The sequence below is a fragment of the Pristis pectinata genome, chromosome 3 (assembly GCF_009764475.1).
Source record: "Pristis pectinata isolate sPriPec2 chromosome 3, sPriPec2.1.pri, whole genome shotgun sequence".
Lineage (NCBI taxonomy): Eukaryota > Metazoa > Chordata > Chondrichthyes > Rhinopristiformes > Pristidae > Pristis > Pristis pectinata.
The window spans coordinates 114723765-114744511 of NC_067407.1; positions in this window are offsets into that span (position 1 = coordinate 114723765).

The window sequence follows — 20747 nt, forward strand, 5'->3', positions numbered from 1 at the left end:
TAAATTGATAATGGCTGGGATGACAATTTCTATGTGACTGATGATAGTGACAGGGAAAGCAACACCTCATAATCTACAAGATTCTTATTCTCTTTGTCATTTGTGACATTTATTTTACTGAAAAGTATAATGTTCCATGACATAAGAAGAGTTTCAAGTAGTTGCTGCTTATCAAAAGATTGAAGTAATGCTGACAACTTAGAAAGCAATGGTGCACAGTTAGAAATGCAAAGAATCTTTTGCTGTCTACATTAAAACGAAATTAAATTAAAGCATTTTGATTTAATTTCTGGTTAAAATTATTATTTCACCAAGGGAAAAGGAATTTACATCCAATAGATTCAAAAGGTAACCTGACTTTTTTAGTTTAATTCCTTCTTATTTCATACCCAGCACTGATTTCAATCCTCAGGTCTCAGAGGTAATTTTTACTGTAACAATATAACACAAGTGATAGAAATCCATTCTTACAACTCTTCCATTAATGTTGTCTCAATTCCTCTGGACCTGGTTTGTTGTACATTCACCTTACCCTTCACCCTACCAGTGCTGACTATTGAATTCAAATACTTTGAAATTCCATTCACTTTTTCAGCTGCCTTTGTCTATTAAAACCCCTCGAAAAATCCCCCTTTTGACCAAGTGCTCTTCCTGATAAATACTTCCCTTAACTCAACATCTATTGTTTAACCATAACCCTGTAAGACACTTGGGTGATTTTCCATATTAAGTTTACTATACAAGAACAAGTTGTTGCAAATGAAGTCAATGAGAGGGAATTTCTGTAGAGACCTGGATACCAGGAATTTTTCCAGAGACCCTCCATGTGATCCACAGCAAATGAACAGTAAAGTTGGGAAATTCAATCAGTGTGGCCGTGACTGACCTGGAAAATGGATAGTTTATGCATCAGTTTACTCAGGAATATAAAGGATGTTCATGTGTGAGGTTCTTAAAATCATGGTATATGCTGACTAGGTCCTAATAAAGTATTCACTGAAGATCAGTGTGCTCACATATTATATTTGAAAATGCAGATATGTAGCTGAATCTTTCTACTCCACGTACCACGAAATCTCTATTTGTGTTCATCAACAATACAATTGAATTTATTACTGGCCTACAGAAGGTTACATTGATAACAGTGGCAATGAGAAAAATATTGTTAACCTATTTGTTAAGACATAAATGAGGTGATCTGTCATGGTAAGATAATTCGGTATTATCCTATCTAAATGTAACTGAACTGATCTGATACTGAATGGATCACAGCGAATTGAAACCACTGATAGTTGCAGGTCAATATGCTACATAAAGCTGGCAACATATGTTCTGTCATGTAGTCTGACCACACACTGCTTCATTTTCAGTACTCTTTGGTACTGGACTGGGTTGACAAGTGAATTACATGACCGACCATTAATCATTTTGGCACTGTAGTACTGAAACAAGAAATGGAAGTACAAGTAAGAGTGATGTTTTATTAGGGGTTCCTACTAGAATGACATGTGTGTACAAATTTTGAATAACTCAAGGGTTAAATAAATTTTTACTTCTCATTTTCACAGTTTATAAATGGTTATTAAACATAGAAGATTCTTACACAACACTGGGCTACAGTATGGGGCTGAGGAGAGAGATAGCAAGAACTGATGGCAAGGTCTCAGAGGAATGTGATCTGGAAGATCAGTAGATGCTAACTGCTACTCAAAAGCAACAAACAATCTACTGGAGTAACTCAGCAGGTCGAGAAGCATCTGTGGGGGGAAAGAATTGTTGACGTTTCAGGTCGAGACTCTGCTGCAGGGTCTTGATTCAGGGGCTCAACCTGAAGATGTCGAGCAGATTTTGCTCCAGATTTCACCACCTGCAGTCTCTTGTGCCCTCCAAGCTACTCAAAAGCAACAGCTGATGAGTGGGAGAGGATGCTGACTGTCTCCCAGGATGCCACCCATTGGAATCAGAAGGAGAGCCCCAGCTATCAGCAGCAAGTGGAGTCTGGAAAGTGGATGGAAACACTCCGAGGATCTCAGGCCTTTGTTTTAGGGTGGTGGAAGCGGGCAGTATTTTGAACTTACTTCATTGCACTCAGAGGAACACCCCTGCTTCTCCATGCCTCTGCAGAAGTGTGTTAGTTTGGTCTGTCATCTGTAAATGCCTCAGTGCCAGTCTTACACAAGGATAAGGCCTGCACTTCACATACTGAGGGAATACAGAGTATGCAAGGGAAAGCTGGTAAGTTCAATGACAGGGACAAGTCTAGAATGGCTGTTGAGGGGGAGGGGCGTGGGAAACAGTAACGGGGGAGGGTAGGTTACAATACAAGGACTGTGTAACTGTACAAATAACCTAACATCCATTGTTGATGCATTTACTCTCCTGGGGAGAAATGGAAGTACAAGGAAGAGTGATGTTTTATTAGGGGTCCTAACAGTGACAGCTAGTGTTGTCACTGTTCTCCCTACTTACTTTCATGAACTGGAATTAATTTCCTGACGGCATAGAATGAGGTCACTTAGGCCCAACGAGCCCATGCCAACTCACAGAGTAATCTCATTCCACCACTGAAATTCCCAGTAACCCAGTTTTCCACATTGCCATCACCCACGCCTCCATCTCCTCCACATCACTGCACACCACCCCGACCCATCCACCCTCCAGATTCTACGTACACACCAGGGACAATTTACAGAGGCCAATTGAAGGAAACTGGGGCATCTGGAGAAGATCCATGTGGTTACAAGGAGAACGTGCAAGCTTCACACAGACAGCACCAGAGTCCAGGTCACTGGAACTGGAAGACAACAGCTCTACTAACTGCGCAACTGTCAAACTCTTACGTGCTTTCACAGTTATGGAATCTTCCATGAGTTTCTTGTAAGTCTCTTTTTACAAAGCCAAATCAAATTCTCTTCTTCATCATGTTATGTTTCAGTTTGTTCCTGTTTTGGATGAGGGAGGGTTATCAGCCCAAGACTGAAGGCAGGTGCTTAATCCTGACATTGCTTTACAACATCAATATTTTCTCCAAGATGCATGGTGCAGAGTCAGTCTAATACTATTTTTTTCTAATTCCAAGCTTCCATATTTCTTCCAAGGGTGAGTTTATGTTTTCCTTGTAAAATATATTCAGACAATTGTTTGTGTGCAAAGTAATCAGCAAAAAATGAAGTCAGAGGGAAAGTTCCCATTGTTGCTGACATGTCCTTTGTACTGCAAAACAATTGAATTCATCTATATCACAAGATGACATTTTTCTCCATGGACTGTTCACCTTTCAATGATTTCAACTGGCAGTGAACTTTGTATCAAAACAAATGTCTATGGAAGGAGGACTTCTAATTTTTGAAGTGCTGTGAAGAAAAGTCCCCTGCAAATTATTTTTTTTTATCTTTCAGGTCATGATTATTTAGGTTGCATTGGCAAAGAGTGACAATGAAGTGATCTGACAAATTTCTTATTTGTATTTAATTTAAAGAACCAGGATACAAATAAAGGGCTTTTATCAGCAACAACAGTTTGAATTTATATAGCTTCTCCAAATGTTGTTAAACAAGCCAAGTTGTTGCACAGCAACATTATCAAACATTATTCAGCTCAAGGCCACATAATGTGACATGACGGCAGGTATCTTAAAGCTTGTTCAAAGAGGTAGGTATCAAGGAGTGTTTTACAGGAGGTAAAATTGGAGGGAAGCAGGGATTATCAGAGAGGAAATTCCAGACCTTAAGACCCTGGCATGAAGGCATAGCCCATGGTGTGGAGCGATTGACATGATAGTGGATCAAGTGGCATGAAGTCAAAGGAACATGTGGGCTGGTAGAGGCAGAGTAAATTACAGAGAGGGTGAGGGGTAAGTCTATGCAGAGTTGTGAAAATAAGGATGAGAACTTTAAAACTGAGGTGTTGCTTAACTGGGAGTCAGTGTGCATAGAAATGATGAAGTGATTTAAAATAATCAAATCTAGAGGTTACAAAAGCAGAGATGAGGGTTTCAGGCAGATGGACTGAGCTAGGAACTGATTTCAGCAATCTGTCACATATCTGGCCATTTCATCAGGCTGTCCATACAGTCTTGGTCTATTACTATCCCCCAGCAACATCTCCAAGGTTTGTGTCATCTTCAAAACTGGAAAATGTACTGGAATGCATTGCCTGGGGTGGTAGAGGAATCAGATTCAATTGTGAGGTTCAAGGGAGAGCTAGAAAAGTATCTGAAGGGAAAGAAGTTGCAAGCCGTTGGGCAGAGAATGGGAGAATGGTACTAGCTGGATTGGTTTTACATAGAGCAATCTACTAGATCCACTACATAGATATGATGGGCCAAATGGCCTCCTTACAATTTCTATGATTCTATGATTTTATGAATTACTCTGCTGAGCGAGAGATATATCCCACACTAAGGTTTTGACACTCATAGTTGATTGTTGGAAATTATATTTCTCTATTATTGAAGTGAATTTAACAATGAGATACAGCACTGAGTTTGAGTTCTTGTGACATTGCCTTGAATGAGTTATGGGTAACAACTGAGAAAACATGAGTTCAAATCTGCTGTAGCTACATGAAAATCTGAATTGAGCCTTATTTAAAAAAATGAAATAAAAAGGGTTAGCATCGTGAGATATGTGCTTTGCAGATAGCTGATTACAGGAAATAAAAGCTGTCTCTGACATACATGTTGGATTCTTTTCATTAACAACTGAATTATGAGAAGACTTAGTTATGGCGATTGTCAAGATTTTTACTTTCTCACAATTAAATCAAGTGCTTTTCTCTAATTTTCTTGGTCCTTCATTTCCACAGCAAATGGTATTCATATTGGTATTCGTATTGGTTTATTATTGTCATTTGTACTGAGGTACAGTGAAAAGCTTGTCTTGCATACCAATCATACAGGTCAATTCATTACACAGTGCAGTTACATTGAGTTAGTACAGAGTGCATTGAGGTAGTACAGGTAAAAACAATAACAGTACAGAGTAAAGTGTCACAGCTACAGAGAAAGTGCAGTACAGGTCGACAATAAGGTGCAAGGTCATAAGGTAGATCGTGAGGTCAGAGGCCATCTCATGTCACAAGCATCCACAAGAATGGATCATCAGACAGCTTTGTCCTGAGTGAGGACTGTCACAGGATGTTGCCAACTTGTACTCCAGTGGGTCCAGATGGAGAATCGGTTGAGTTTGGACACCTCACACCTGAGTATGACCAGATGTGAGTGGCTGGAGGTAGGATACCTGTGGAAAAACATTCCCAGAGGGAAGTATCCTCGCTAGACTCTGTTCTGCTGGATACAGGTGGTGAACTCCAGTTATGGTTGAGAAGGAGAATGCTAGAGCTGCATCAACAACTTTTCCTGGTCCTAAAAGCCACATATTCCAAAATATGTAAGAAGGAGGAATTTGATTGCAGGTGGATTAGATCATAGGGAAGTGTTAGTACATTTATCATGCAGAGAGTGTCTGACTCCATTGGGCTTCAAGTAGAACTTTCAAAAGAGCCTATTCAGGACTTGAGTCTCCAGTATGGAAGGAGTATTGTTACACTGGGCCAATGTAGAGTTGATGGCAAAAAGGGACGTGGAAATTAAAACTCCACTCAAATCACCCCAGTTTTTTAACAATGCTTGCTTGCAGTTTCTATAACTGCAATTAAAATTTGTATGCTTTCCTATTTCCTGGGGGTATTGGAACTTTGGCTTCTTGGAGTTATATATTTTAAATTATTAATGTTCTTATCAGGTGAACAACGATGGAGAACGATGAGCATTTTCCTACCCACACAATGGTGGCATCAATCACTTTTAAGTCAGATTCTTTAGTTAAGCAAGAAAATTCTCAGTCATACAATCAAAGCTGAATGCCGAGCAAAACTCCTCTGCTCCTCGCCTTATCTCCAACCTCAGAAAACATGTTAGTTTGTTGCTAAAGTGAGTTGCTTTTCTTCCCTGGTATGCAGGCAATGCAGACTTCTTAAATGTAACTGTGTGTTAATTCCCATTGAGAAAAAGTTAAAACTGTTTCCAACTAATTTCACACAGGAACTCTTGCAGCTGAGAGAGAGGTGATCCCCTTTGCATCAGTCTCCAAATCTGAATCCAAATATTAGAGCAAAAATGAATGTGTTCTATCCCAGTGCACCACTCAATCTCCATAAAGTTGTAAAAATAAAAACCATCGTTTGTTTTCGGTGAACTATACTGCATATATATTAGAATATGAAATCCATTTTGCAGGTGGCTATTGAAGCAGAGTCAATCATGACATTTATGAGAGAATTACAAAAACACTTGAGAAAGAAAAATGATAAAAATTATAATAAAAAAGAATAGTGAAATAAGATTATAGTAGCCGGCTGTAAAATTGAGCCTGCAATAGCACTTGTGCTGAATTGCTCTCTTTCTGTGCTGCGATCAATTTGGTTTAATGGCTGACCATCTTCCTGCATAACAAAAGGTGAGCATTTGAAGTATTCCTCCTTGTACATTTGCAGTTAGTTTTAAAGTTTTTCAGATATGTCAAAAGAGAGCATGGTTTTGTGTTGTTATTAATGGCCAATTATCTCGCTGGGTAACTGGGTAGATCTTGGTTTCACTCTTCAGGGTAAATGCAATCTTAAAGTGTAATTTCCAGCAAAAAGCAGAATGTGAAACCACAAACCACTTGATAATTTATCACTTGTATATACAAAAAATGTTTTTATTTCTTCCATTATGGAGAAAGATAAGCCATTGTAGCATTTGAAATTGCTGGTAAAATGTCTAGCTCTGGGTGTTCACCATTACTACAATGGAAAAAGAGGCAGCAATTTATGGAAGAATTTGCGACAAATCACTGATCCTACGCTACCGTTAGCAGCACAAAAACATGACTTGCATTGAATCTCCCCATGTCAAGAAATTGCTGGCTTTGTACAGAAAATAGAAATGAATGTCAGTGCAGATATTTCACAGTGTAAGTGACATAGGGCCAAATCATGTTGATCCTCTTGTCCCACTTAGAATCAGCACAGATGGTTTATCCACTCTCGTTCTATCCTCATCCAGATGTGGAGCATCAATCTCACTTGCCTGATGCGCCTTGGACCCCAGCGGTGTGGTTTGGACAGTTGCAGGGGCTGCCCTGGTTACACAATCCACTTCTAAAACACCCTGAAAGTTTTGGAAGTTCAAAGTTGCTGGTGTTAGTCCATGATTTATGATCCTGACATGAACCTTCACTTGGGAGTGCAGAAATATAACATTTGAAATGATGAAATCTCATTTGCAGGTAGTATCCATTGTTCCTCGTGGAATTGATAAATATAGTTGCTTTAAAAAAATCTTAATTTTTTTTACTGTTTCACTTTTCTCTCGATTCATTCACTCTTTCCCCCTTTTACTTTCCTTGTCCAATCGACTTCGATTTCAGCTTATTGTTTCCTTTTCCATTGTTTCATCTGTTTTGTCGTCTACTGTTAACTTTAGTTGGGTAAGGACATAGAGCATTAGATCTGACATTCATCAGATCATTATTTTGTAAGATCTCATGCACCATTAACAGTTTATACTATAAAAAAACTCTATCTGAAGGCTGATCCAAAAAAAAGCTCCTTTCAGGATACACCACTGCAGCAAATTCTGGGCCATAAAGATTCTGAATGCCTTATTTGTCTGTGTCATTATAAATTATAAGGAAGGGTTTCCTGTGCCTGCAGCTAGCCTTATTGGATCATCAGGACACAGTTCTTAATGAAACATTTGGTGGGGGCAAATAGTTGTTGAATGTAGAGTGCTGCAATCTCCTTTATGAATTATTCCTTGTCACAGCAGCAGAAAAATTAGTCCCCATGAAGTGTTTGGAAATCCAGTCAATTTTGACTCTCCTTATCCCATAACACACAATCAGAGACTTAGAGAATGGTTATGGCTCAGAGGAAGACCTTTGAAGTCCATACCTGGATCTTATCGAATGAACCAGTCAGTCCCACTACCACCATTCTTTCCCTGCAGCCCTCAAAATTATTTTCCCACATGTGCCTATCCAATTCCCTAATGAAAACCCCTCAAAGACTCCACCATCCTTATGTTTCATATCACAGCCACTCTCTCCATAAAAGTAGCTTTTCTCATATCCCTGTATCTTTTGAGTCTGTCTCCGCTGATTCTTGAACCATCAACTGGTGGGAACATCTTCCTTCTAATTACCCTCTAAACTAGCTGTGGTCTTATAAACCTCTATTAAATTTTCTTTGGCCTTTGGTCTAATCCATATAATCAAGGAATAATTAATATACACAGCCAACAATAAAAGTGGTTCCAAAAGCAATTTATTTGACAGCATCAAAGCATATTTCATTCTCAGAACACAATAATTGATTCACAAATTAAGTAGTAATGAGAATGGTCCAAATGATATTCAAATCAGCTCTTGCATCAAGAATGGCTTCCTGCACTAGACCCAAGGTTGCATCTAAATGTTGCAGCCACTTGGCACCCAAGGTTCTCGAGATCTCATTGCTGCAGCTGCCCCTTGTAGCAGTGATTGGTTCCAACATGGTCTCTCTCCCAGACTGTCTGCTCAGCCTTCAGATTATTCATAGTCTCAAATATCTTCAAATGCCTATGATGATCAGAAACATCTGGAAACAGTTGAAATATATTTAAATAATGGAAATCATTTAAATTAATATATAAAATATTTAAAACTTTAAATGTTAAAAATAGATTAAACTACTTAAGTTAATTAAAAGTATAAATATAAAGTGAAATAAAGAAAAAGAGGCAAAAATCTTAACCTTATCTTTTCAATGAAGATCAGCAACCCCATTAAAACAAAATAGGTTTTTCTAAATACACAAGCAATATGTAAAGCTGAGAGGCCAGGTATGAAGTGTGTCCAGTCTTTAGCTTAGGATGATCCAAAACACCTGCAGACTCAGCAGGCCTGAAAAATAGGAACATTCTGACCTGCGGAAAGGACACAGTCCAAGGTTTCCTTACTAATTGCTAGCCAGAAGTCAGTACAATCTGCCTTGTTGCGACTATTTATAGAAGAGGTGTAGCTTTAATACCTTACCCTTGTTGATTATTTGGCAGCCTGGGAATTTTGCAATGATTGACTCACCTCCTGACCACCCTAAGCCTTTCCACAAGATTGTCCCAGTACCTTTTCCTAAGATATTAAAAGAAAGCCAATAATTTAAACTGAGAAGATAAAGGTACTTCATTCACTGTAAGAAACAAGTCACAAGTTTCTTACAGTGACTTGTCATGAGACAGACAGAGCTTCTGGAAGCTTCTGCAAGAGACAGACTTTCTGACAGCATCTTTATTGAAACAATGTATTAATAGTATTTGGTTACATGCTACAGTTCTTAAAGTGGTACTAACCAATGTTATATATGCTGCAAGGAGTGTGATGGAATATTCTCCATGTGGCTCAGTGACTGCAGTTTTGACCACAGTCAAAGAGCTCAACACCTGACGGAACAAAGAAGCACACTTGATTAGCTGTCCATCCAATAGTTTAAACATACACTCCTTATATTACTATCTGTGAGTTCCCCTCCAGTCATACACCATGTTAACACAGAAATATATCGTCATTCCCACATCATGGTTATGTCAAAATCTTGTAACTCCACAACTATTGGCAGCATATGAGTTTCTAATCAAAAAGACTGCAGTGGCTTAAGAAGGCAACTCATTGCCACCTTCACAAAGGCAACTAAACATTGGCCTTGCCAGAAATGCCCAAGTCCCACAGAAGAATAAACAAAAACATTCTTGAAACATATAACCTGTCCGTCTGATGTGGAACTATTTCTCACATTTATGTTTTACGAGGAACCAAAGTGAACAGTATGCAACAGTTCTGTCACAATAACACTTCTTTTACAGTTCTTAAAACATCTGGTTAAGTTTCAGTTCTACTTACGCAGCAATGTACATATGGTGGCTGAATTCAGTTAAAAAATCATTGTAGTCTACAGAATAATTAAGCTTCAGCTGTTCTTACACCAACCTAATTGAAAATGGCACCACTGAATTGATTTTGCTACAACACTGTTGCCTTTAAATTGTTACCACAATTATTTTGAAATAAAAGGTGCCCAGGAGGTAGCTTTACCTTCTGTTAGGACTTGGTTTCCATAACTAACATGTTACTACATTGTCTGTGTGAAATTTTATCATCATATTGTGACCTCAAATGGCTTTTACTGTCTTGCAGTTCTGTAGTCTTGAAGTATATATTCACCCTACTATGACTTTCTAGCAGGTCTTAATACAGCATTACTGGCTATTGCAGTATTGATTCAGAATGTTTTTTTCTTAGTAAGTGCAAATATTTCTCTTATAGTTCTGGGAAATAACTTAAGTTACATTTTGTGTTTTCAGATTGATAGATAATAGAGGCCACTTTGATAGAGGTGGGCCTGAAGTCAGTAAAGTTGCTGAAGTGCCACCTGCTGATAGCTGACAATGGGAGTTCCAAACCACCTTGGCTTCAGTATTTATTTAGAGGGTCTAAAAGCAAAGTACTGCAGATGTCTCAAATAAAACAAAAAATGCTGGAAATACTCAGCAGGCCAAACGGCATCTGTGGAGAGGGGGGAAAAAAGCTAACGTGTCAGGTTCTGGACATATTATTGAATTCAACAACTATGGGGTACCAGCAGTTTCAGCCTTTGCATTTCCAGCATTCACAGATTTTCCCCCTTTTTTCTTCTGGTAACTTCAGATATGTGTTTGTCTTCTATTTACACTTCTTCCAGACCTACTTTTTGTTAATTACTAAATGCTTTCACCATCACCTTTCACTAGCATCATCATCTCATGTTTTACTTATTCTCTCTGTCCTTCATCCAATTGCAGACTTTCCCTTTTGTTCTCTCCTCCTCTCCTCCCTGTGTCTGCATCTTAAAAAATGCAGTTCCTCCAACTTCTCCCCTCTCTGACCATTAGCCTGAAATGTTAATTTCATTGCTCTCTACAAATGCTGCCTGACCTGCTGAGTATTTCCAGCATTTTCTGTTTTTATTTCGGATGTTAGCAGATGTTTGATAACGTTCCAGTTAAAGACCGGTTTGCAACATTGAGGGCAATGGAATTAAAGGAAGTAGCAGTTTGATGAAAAAGAAAATCATTATGAAGGCAGAAAGCAAAGAAAGTGTAAAGGGTTGTTTCTCAGATTGGAGGATGGGAGAACAGGACGTTCCTAGGGGTCAGAGTTGGGATCACTGTGTTTTTTTGGCATAATGACTTGGATGTGAGCATTCAGGCTTATATTTCCAAATATGCAGATACTATAAAGCTCGGAAGGGCAATAACTAGGTAGGTGGAAAGTACAGACTGCAAAAAGCATATCGGAGACAAGAGGAGGAAAACTTCTTCAGGGTAGGTATACCTCGAAGAGATTTCGCAGTGGAGCAGCACAACAGAGACAAAACGGAAACGGAGATCAGTCCTGATGAAGGGTCTCGACCCGAAACATCAACTGTTTATTTCCCTCCACAGATGCTGCTTGTCCTATTGAATTCTCCCAGAATTTTGTGTGTGTTGCAAAAAGCATATGTAAGCTGGCTGAATGGGCAGTTGTGTGACAAATGAAAATTAGAATAAAGAAGGGTGAAATGATACACTTTGGAAGAAAGGAATGAGGAGAGGCAACACAGACTAAATGACACCTCTCTAAAGGGTATGAGGGACAGAAGGACCTGAATGTCTATGTTCATAAGTCTTTGAGGGTGGGAAAGCACGTTGAGGTAGATTGCTAAGTATATGAGATCCTAGGATCCATAAATAAAAGATTACAAAAGCAGGGAAGTTATGCTGAACATAGATATAACACACATTAAGCTACAAATTGCATATTGTACTTAATTCTGGCCACCTAATTATAGGAAGGATATGAAGGTCTTAGAGTGAATGAAGACAAGATTTACTAGGATGATTTCAGAGATGAAGAATTTCGGTAAAAGTCAGATTGGAGAACTTGCTGTTGTTCTCTTTGCCAGCAGCAGATTTAGAGGGGATTTGAGAGAGATGTACAAGATCATGGCTGATTTAAACAGAGTAAGTTGAGAGAAATTGTTCCCAATAGCAGATAGTGCAAAGAATTGGGAAAAAGAAACTAGGAGAAATGTAAAGAATTTTTTTATATGTGCAGAGACTTGCTATAATCTGAATTTCACTGCTTTTAAGGATGATGAAAGCAGAAATAATTGGGGCTTTCAAAAAGGGATTAGATAATCATGGGAGGGAAATAATCTTCAGAATATGGGAAAGGAGCAGGGTGACAGGACTGAAAGTACTCCCAGCAGATTATCCTAGCAGAGATTCAATGGGCTGAATGTCTTTCTGTGCCATAAAAATTCCTTGATTCTATGACATAGATGTTTAACAGCCGTCCCCTTGAAAATTACACGAGATGGGGCATGGAATTCAAGGGGCCTGCTGAGGGCCTTCCTTCCCAATCTTTGATTGCTGGTCATCCAGCTGTGAAACAGATGTCTGACAATTGAAAAATCACCTCTAATGCGCAGTGTACCAGAAGAACTATTGAATGGAACATGATGATTTTCTCATAAGATGCTAATGGAGTGGTTCCTTGAGAAAAGTACTGAGTTGACCTCTGTTCCTACATTTATTAAATCCCTGCTGAAAGCTCTTTGTTTTTGTTGAGCACATCAGTTTCCACACAATGATTAAGTTCTCACTGAAAAGACAAGCAGCAATTGAATCTCTGCAGGCAGAAAATGTGAAAAGCCAGTAGCATGCAGATAAATGATATACTGCCCTGCACCTGAGAAGACCAAATCAAAAGCTGTCGTCAAAAGTTGACTGCCATCCATCTCAGCAGCATCTGTGCCTAATAATCTCCTTTCTTTCGCAAGTCTCCTGCTACCAGCTACATCCAAGCTACACAAGGAAAACACAGCTAGAACAAAAAGTCTGCAGAAGGAAATAAAACCTCAACAAAGGAGCAGTGATGATGATTGCAGTGTGGATGTGGGGGGCAGGGGGATGGTTGAGTATCTACATGAGGCACTGCCTCAAAAAAGCAGCATCTATCATCAAAGATCCCACAATCCAGGCCATGCCATCTTCTTGCAGCTACCATGGGGCAGGAGGTACAGAAGCCTGAAGTCCCGCACCACCCGGTTCAAGAACAGTTCTTCCCTTCAACCATTTGGTTCCTAAACCAACCTGCCCAACCCTAATCATTACCTCGGTAAAGCAACACTATGACTACCTTGCACTACAATGAACTTTGGTTTTTTTTGGTTCTAATTGTGTTTTTTCTTGTTCAATTGTTGTATAAATTTATGTATAATTGATGTTTAATTCATGTTTTTTTCTTCTAAATGTTGTGCTTCTAATATTGTGTGCATGTGATGCTGCTGCAAGTAAGTTTTTCATTGCAACTGTGCATACCTATACTTGTGCACGTGACAATAAACTCAACTAGATTTGACGGGAAGGTGTGGGGCAGCAGAGAAGGTCCAGAGTAAATTTTCTGTTGGAATTACATGAAGAAGTAAGTGTAATTCCAGGCAGAGTGACTGGGAAATTGCTTCAGAGACACTCCATTGCCTTTAATCACTTCTGGAATTTCCCATAGGTAGTGGGAGGAATATAAATATGCTCACACATCTGGGCACCTGTATAGGCTAGGGCAAGTGTTAATCCCCTGTGACCAATAGGACAGGCAGTTACTGAGAGAGTGCTGTCTTTTTATGAATGTTCTACAATAATGTACTGACATTAACATAAATCCCAGTATGCTATGAACTGCACACTGCAGTCATAACTCATGTAGAGCTATTATCATAAGAACAGATTGCAATGTGATTGAGTAATATACATTCCAAGAATTGTTTTGATCAAAGAACTGATATCCAACAATCCAGCACACAGAAATACTGCATTTGCTTCATCTCTTGCACTTTACATACTTATCTGAAAATGACAATATCTTGCTGAATTTTTTTTTCTGGAGATAATATGGCTGATCCTGCCTCATTCTGCCAATAGGCAGAGGGGCAGCCCTATGCTGCATTTTCTGCTGCCTTGTTGTGCAGTTCATGCCCACTGCTACATGTCATGGGGACTTCCATAACGCAGCTCAGGCACCTCCCTAATCACTTGGGAGATACATGCAATCTCAAAGCAAGCTTGAGTCCCACTTGTGGAACATTTAACACAGGGACCAGTAAAAACAAGCTTGCTTATTCCACAGGGACAGAAGAATTACTGGTCCAGGCCATAAGCATTCAGGAAGTGACATTTAGTCCACTGCCCTGCCCCCAGATCCCACAGCATACTTGTCATCTAGCTCATCCGATATTGTTCCAGTCAGTGATAGCAGGAAGCAGCCCAGTCACGGCAAGAAGTTTTGCCATTGCCATGGTATAGAGGCCTGGACTTCGAAGCGCCTTATAGGCGGATGCGGACAAAATTCCCAACTTGCTCCCTGCCCATTCCTGCCCAGAATTAAAATCTATTCCATTGATGTTTGTTGGATGCAGATAGAGAGCATGTTTGCAGCCCTTTTATTTAAGAGACAGAAGTTGGTAAGAATTTTTGATAAGAGGTCTGATGTATGAGACAAAACCAAATGTTGGAAACGTTCGGCAGGTCAGGCATCATCAGTGAGGAGAGAAACAGAGTTAGGGTTGAGCCAAAATATCAGCACTGTTTTCATTCCACAAATGTGCTGCATAACCCTGCTGAGCACTTCTAGCATTCTGTGCTTTTATTTAGGATTTCTGGCATCTGCAGTGTTTTTGCTCTGACTTTGATTTATGAGAGTTGGTATTATGCGGTACTGGTGTTTACAAGATCTCTGCTCCACTAATTCTACCCTTTTCCATATGCTCAATATTTTTTCACTCTACTATTGGCAGTCAGGACCTAACATAATGAAATTACCTCTGTAAGTCTCTCAAGCTCATTGCCTTTCTCAACTTCCTTTGAAACACTTCTTAAAATCTACCTCTTTGACCAACCTCTCCAATTTTGTTGTTGGCACCTCAGTCTGAAATATTGCTTGATAATTGGTGCAGTGATTGCTTTGGACGTTTTACTGCATCAAAGGTGTTATATTATTGGTATTGGTTTATTATTGTCACTTGTACCGAGGTACAGTGAAAAACATGTCTTGCATACCGTTCATACAGATCAATTCATTACACAGTGCATTTAGGTAGTACAGAGAGCATTGAGGTAGTACAGGGTAAAAACAATAACAGAATACAGAGTAAGGTGTCACAGCTACAGAGGAAGTGCATTGCAGGTAGACAATAAGGTGCAAGGTCAAACAAGGTAGATTGTGAGGTTAAGAGTCCATCTCATCATATAAGGGGACCGTTCAATAGTCTTATCACAGTGGGACAGAAGCTGTCCTTAAGCCTGGTGGTATGTGCCCTCAGGCTCCTGCATCTTTTGCCTGATGGAAGAGGGGAGAAGAGAGAATGACCCAGGTGAGTGGGGTCTTTGATTATGCTGGCTGCTTTACCAAGACAGTGAGAAGTATAGACAGAGTTCATGGTGGGGAGGCCGGTTTTTGTGATGTAAAATTGAACCCAGGACCCCATACATGCAAAGTATGTGTTCTCCCACTGAGCTACTTCCCCAGTGCATTATTAAAAGAACGCTGTAGGTACAAGTCTATTGGTTACCACCAGAAATATATGAGATAAAGCATCAAGTTCATTTTCAATATTTCTGTGCACTTTATATCTGAATTAGCAAACATTCACTGATGTGGCTTTTTAACAGGTTTCCTCATAGAAAATCTGTCATCTCCCATTCAACAGAAGCTGAAGAGTGCCCACAGAGTACTTGGACTGCCCTGAAGTCCTCCACAATTAGTGGCTGTGAAGGAACTCTTCCCTTCTCTATGGGTCAGGAGATCTGGGAGGTAATTAGCTGCAAACACCAGCATTGGAAACTCCGCCATGCCTAAAGAGAGAAGAAACTGCTCTGAAGGCAGCTGAAGGCCAAGGGTAAGCAGGAAGGTTGAATGGTAAGTGGAAAGACTGCAAGAGGCACAGCAACTCACTGATAACCATGAACACACAGATTCCTCAGTGCTGTCAAAGCAAGCTATAGCCTAAATACCAAACCCCAAGCCAGCCAAGAATGGAGATGAGTTTATCAAGGATGGAGAAGCGGTCAACACTCACAGTTAGGAATACTTCAAAGAAACCTTAGCAATGACTCTCTCCTTGATGTGAGCACCTATGACTCCACTTAGGCCAGAGAGCTGCTGTCCAAAACACAGTGTGGATTCTGTCCATTGAGAGGCAAAGTGGACTTGGTCTTCACTGTGTGACAACTCCAAGAGAAATACAGGGAGCTGCAACAACCTCTGACAATAATGATTCACATTGAGGCTCTGGAAAATGTGTCCACTTCCCATATTGGTATTGGTATTGGTATTGGTTTATTATTACCACTTGTACCGAGGTACAGTGAAAAACTTGTCTTGCATACCATTCGTACAGATCAATTCATTACACAGTGCATTGAAGTAGTACAGAGTGCATTGAGGTAGTACAGGGTAAAAACAATAACAGAACACAGAGTAAAGTGTCACAGCTACAGGGAAGTGCATTGCAGGTAGACGATAAGGTGCAAGGTCAAACAAGGTAGATTGTGAGGTTAAGAGTCCACCTCATCGTATAAGGGAAACATTCAATAGTTTATCACTGTGGGATAGAAGCTGTCCTTGAGCCTGGTTGTATGCACCCCCAAGCTCCTGTATCTTCTGCCTGATGGGAGAGGAGAGGAGAGAAAATGACCCAGATGGGTGGGACTTTGATTATGCTGGCTGCTTCACCAAAGCAGCGAGAGGTATAGACAGAGTCCAAGGAGGGGAGGCTGGTTTCCATGATGCGCTGGGCTGTGTCCACAACTCTCTGCAGTTTCTTGCGGTCCTGGGCAGAGCAGTTGCCATACCAAGCCCTGATGCATCCAGATAGGATGCTTTCTATGGTGCATCGATAAAAATTGGTGAGTGTCAAAGGGGACATGCCAAATTTCTTTAGCCTCCTGAGGAAGTAGAGGCGCTGGTGAGCTTTCTTGGCCGTAGCATCTACGTGTTTGTACCAGGACAGGCTATTGGTGATGTTCACTCGTAGGAACTTGAAGTTCTCAATCCTCTCAACCTCAGCACCATTGATGTAGACAGGTGCATGTATACCACCCCCTTTCCTGAAGTCAAAGACCAGATCTTTTGTTTTTCTGACATTGAGGGAAAGGTTGTTGTCATGACATCATGTCACTAAGCTCTCTATCTCCTTCCTGTACTCTGACTCATCATTATTTGAGATATGGCCCTCTACAGTGGTATCATCTGCAAGGTTGTAGATGGAGTTAGAGCAGAATCTGGCCATGCAATCATCAGTATATAGGGAGTAGAGTAGAGGGTTGAGGATGCAGCCTTGTGGGGCACCAGTGTTGAGAATAATCGTGCTGGAGGTGTTGCTGCCTATCCTCACTGATTGCAGTCTGTTGGTCAGGAAGTCAAGCATCCAGTTGCAGAGGGAGGTGTTGAGTCCCAGGTCTCGGAGTTTGGTGATGAGTTTTCTTGGAATTATAGTATTGAAGGCAGAGCTGTAGTCAATAAGCAATAGTCTAACATAGTTGTCTTTACTGTCCAGATGCTCCAGAGATGAATGTAGGGCCAGGGAGATAGCATTCACTGTAGACCTGTTTCAGCGGTAGGCAAATTGCAGTGGGTTGATGTTGTCTGGTAGGCTGGAGTTGATGCGTGCCATGACCAGCCTCTCAAAGCACTTCATGATGGTGGATTTCAGACCCACTGGTCGGTAGTCATTAAGGCATGTTACCTTGTTTTTCTTCGGTACCGGGATGACTGGTACTGGAGATATATTACCATATCTCAGAGGAAGCAGTCGTTGATGATGAAATTCACTATCATCTGAGGTAAGGGGTGTTAGCTGATCAAGGCCTCAAGCCCAGCATCTTATTGCGTCAGGCAGCAGTGATCCTTTCCTTCCTACATGCTCCTGAGACATTTCAAGACACTGGAGATATATTACTAATAATGTCTGTCAAAGATCCTCCAAATCCACTGACAGGATAAGAAAGCCGATCATTGTATTCTCTCCGCAGCCAACATTCCCTCCAGGTTGCACTCAGTCAGTTCCATTGTGCAGGCCACATTGTTCATACCCAACACCATCTTCTAAAATAGTCACTCAGTTCCAACCTTTGTCTCAGGAAGAGATTAGCAAATGGATAGAGGAAAAAAAATTAAAGTATTTTCTCAAAACTCTATGAAAAATGGAATATTCCCACTGACTCCTGGGAATCCCTGGCCCATGACTGCCTAAAGTGGAAAAGGATCGTTTGGGATGGTGATGAGAACCTTGTCAATGTATCAGGAGCACACGGAAGTCTAAAATAAGTGACAGAAGAAGTGCACGACCTCACAAACTGACCACTCACCCATCCCATCAGTGGTTGAGTCCATGGGTTTTACATTGGCCCCATCAGTCATCTAAGAACCCACAGAACAGAAATACAAGCAAATCATCTTTAATCCCAAGGGACCTCCTAAGGAAAAAAATAATTAAATAAATTATATTCTTTAACATTTCAATTGCATTGTGACTTTCTGATTTTCTCCTTAGTTGTTGTGAAGTCTTTGGTCTGTGTATTTCTGTGATTCTAATGGAAGTTCATTGATTTTGACAGAAACAGACATTTGCCATTTTTAGATAAAAGAGGGCTGTCAACTCTCTGAAATACTTCTGCAGAGATATACTTACGTGCTTGAGTGGTAAACCTGCCTACACAGTTGTTGGTATTCTTTGCCTGCCTGTCATAAAAAAGGCGCTGGGTGATGTTTAGAGTCATTCATAGCCCACGGATGTCTAAAACCAACATGATGTTGTGAGGTGAGTGCTGAGTCAGTTCTAACTCTGCCGGACATGCTAACCTTCCAATAACTGTGAAACAAAACCACTGTGGCCTGCTAAAAAATTGCTAAATTTACCTGTGAAGTTCATCCTTTGCACCCAATGCTGCACAGTGAACTAGGGCATTAACAGGAGAAATGTTCCACAGTTGCATTTTCCTAAACATGCTTGCCTAGAAATTAGGCCTACTTGTGGAGTTTTCTATGTGTGATTTGCTCATATAAACCATTTCACTATTGATAGAGTGTGCTTACAATCACTGTCGGGTCAAGTAGCAGTCATCAGGAATTCGGACTGGGGACTTCTGAGCTTGATTCACTTTATCACGCCTGAAGTTTGCTGACCTTACTATCCAATGGTTGCCCCGTGTCAGATGCACATTTAATTGAGGTGCAAGTCCATAGCTCCCTGAAAGTGATGAAACAGGTGGATAGGGTAGTGAAAAGGTATTTGGGATGTTTGCCTTCATAGGCTGGGGCATTGAGTATAAAAGTGGGACATCATGTTGCAATTGTGCAAAGCATTGGTTAGACATAGTTAGGGTATTGTATACAGTTCTAGTCACTACACTACAAGAATGATGTGGTAGCGATAGAGACAGTGCAGAAGAGATTCACCAAAATGTTGCCTAGAATGAAGGGGCCTAGATTTAGTTATAAGAAGATTGGATAGGCTGGGTTTATTCCTACAGAAATATAAGAGACTGAGGGTTGACCTTACGGAGGCTTATAAAATTATGAGGGGATAGATTGTATAGACAGTTCAATTTTTTTTTCCTGGGCAGGGGAGTCTAGGACTAAAGGGAACTCTATTGCCACTTTAGAGCACCAAAATATGTGAACGTCTAATTTTAGGCAGCTATGTTTAATGTGCGTTAAACAAAGTTCAATAACTTCACAGATTAGTTCTTATCATATCTATAAAGTATAGACAGACCTAAGGAAAAAAGTTACTGGAGGTTCTGTTCTTCCCTTGCACCCCCAGTGCTTACCTCTCTTGTATCTGCCTTACACGTTATCCCTAGTGCTCTTGCTTATCCTAATGACGTACCAAAGGTATTAAAGTTCAAGTTGCCATTACCAAAATAGGTGTTCAGATGAGCGTAATTTTGTTGTAAATTAGATCTTAAAAATTCCTGCATGTGCAAACCTAAATAGCAGACGGAAAATAAATAAAACAGAGAAGCAATGGAGATGAACTATTATAAAGCTTTTCAAGATTTTTTTGTCTATGGACTTCCGATATCCTTCCATTCCCAGATGATTTATTTGGAACTTTAGAAGCACATTACTCTTATGTAAATTATGATTGAGAGCCCTACATACATAAACAACATGCGTAATATTCCCCTTAATTCAATATTTTGTTGACTTTGTAAACTATTTCAGTCATTGCTTTCTATTCCCATTTGCTCTGTGTCAAAGATGCAGTGCAGCCTAACAAAAGCATGCAGCTGTAAAGGAGGGGGACTGCTGTAGTGTCAGGGAGAATAGCTCAATGAAGTAGGTCAAAGCTGAGCTGGCTTGCTGATATCTCTTAGTCAAATTATACAGCAATAGTTACATTCATAAATTGCCTGGTATAAATAAGAGCAGCAATCATACTGCCTTGATGATTTATGCATTGAAACCACTCAATCAACTTTCTTCAGTATTTTGAAATTGGAAAAAGTCATGAAGAAACACCAATAACCACCAACAACAGTAGCTTACAGCAACAGATGGATCCTAAGGTACTCAAAATAGAATAAAATCATTCAAGAAAGAGTTGAGTGACAGCAGAAAATCAAGAATGTGCTACATTGTTACTGT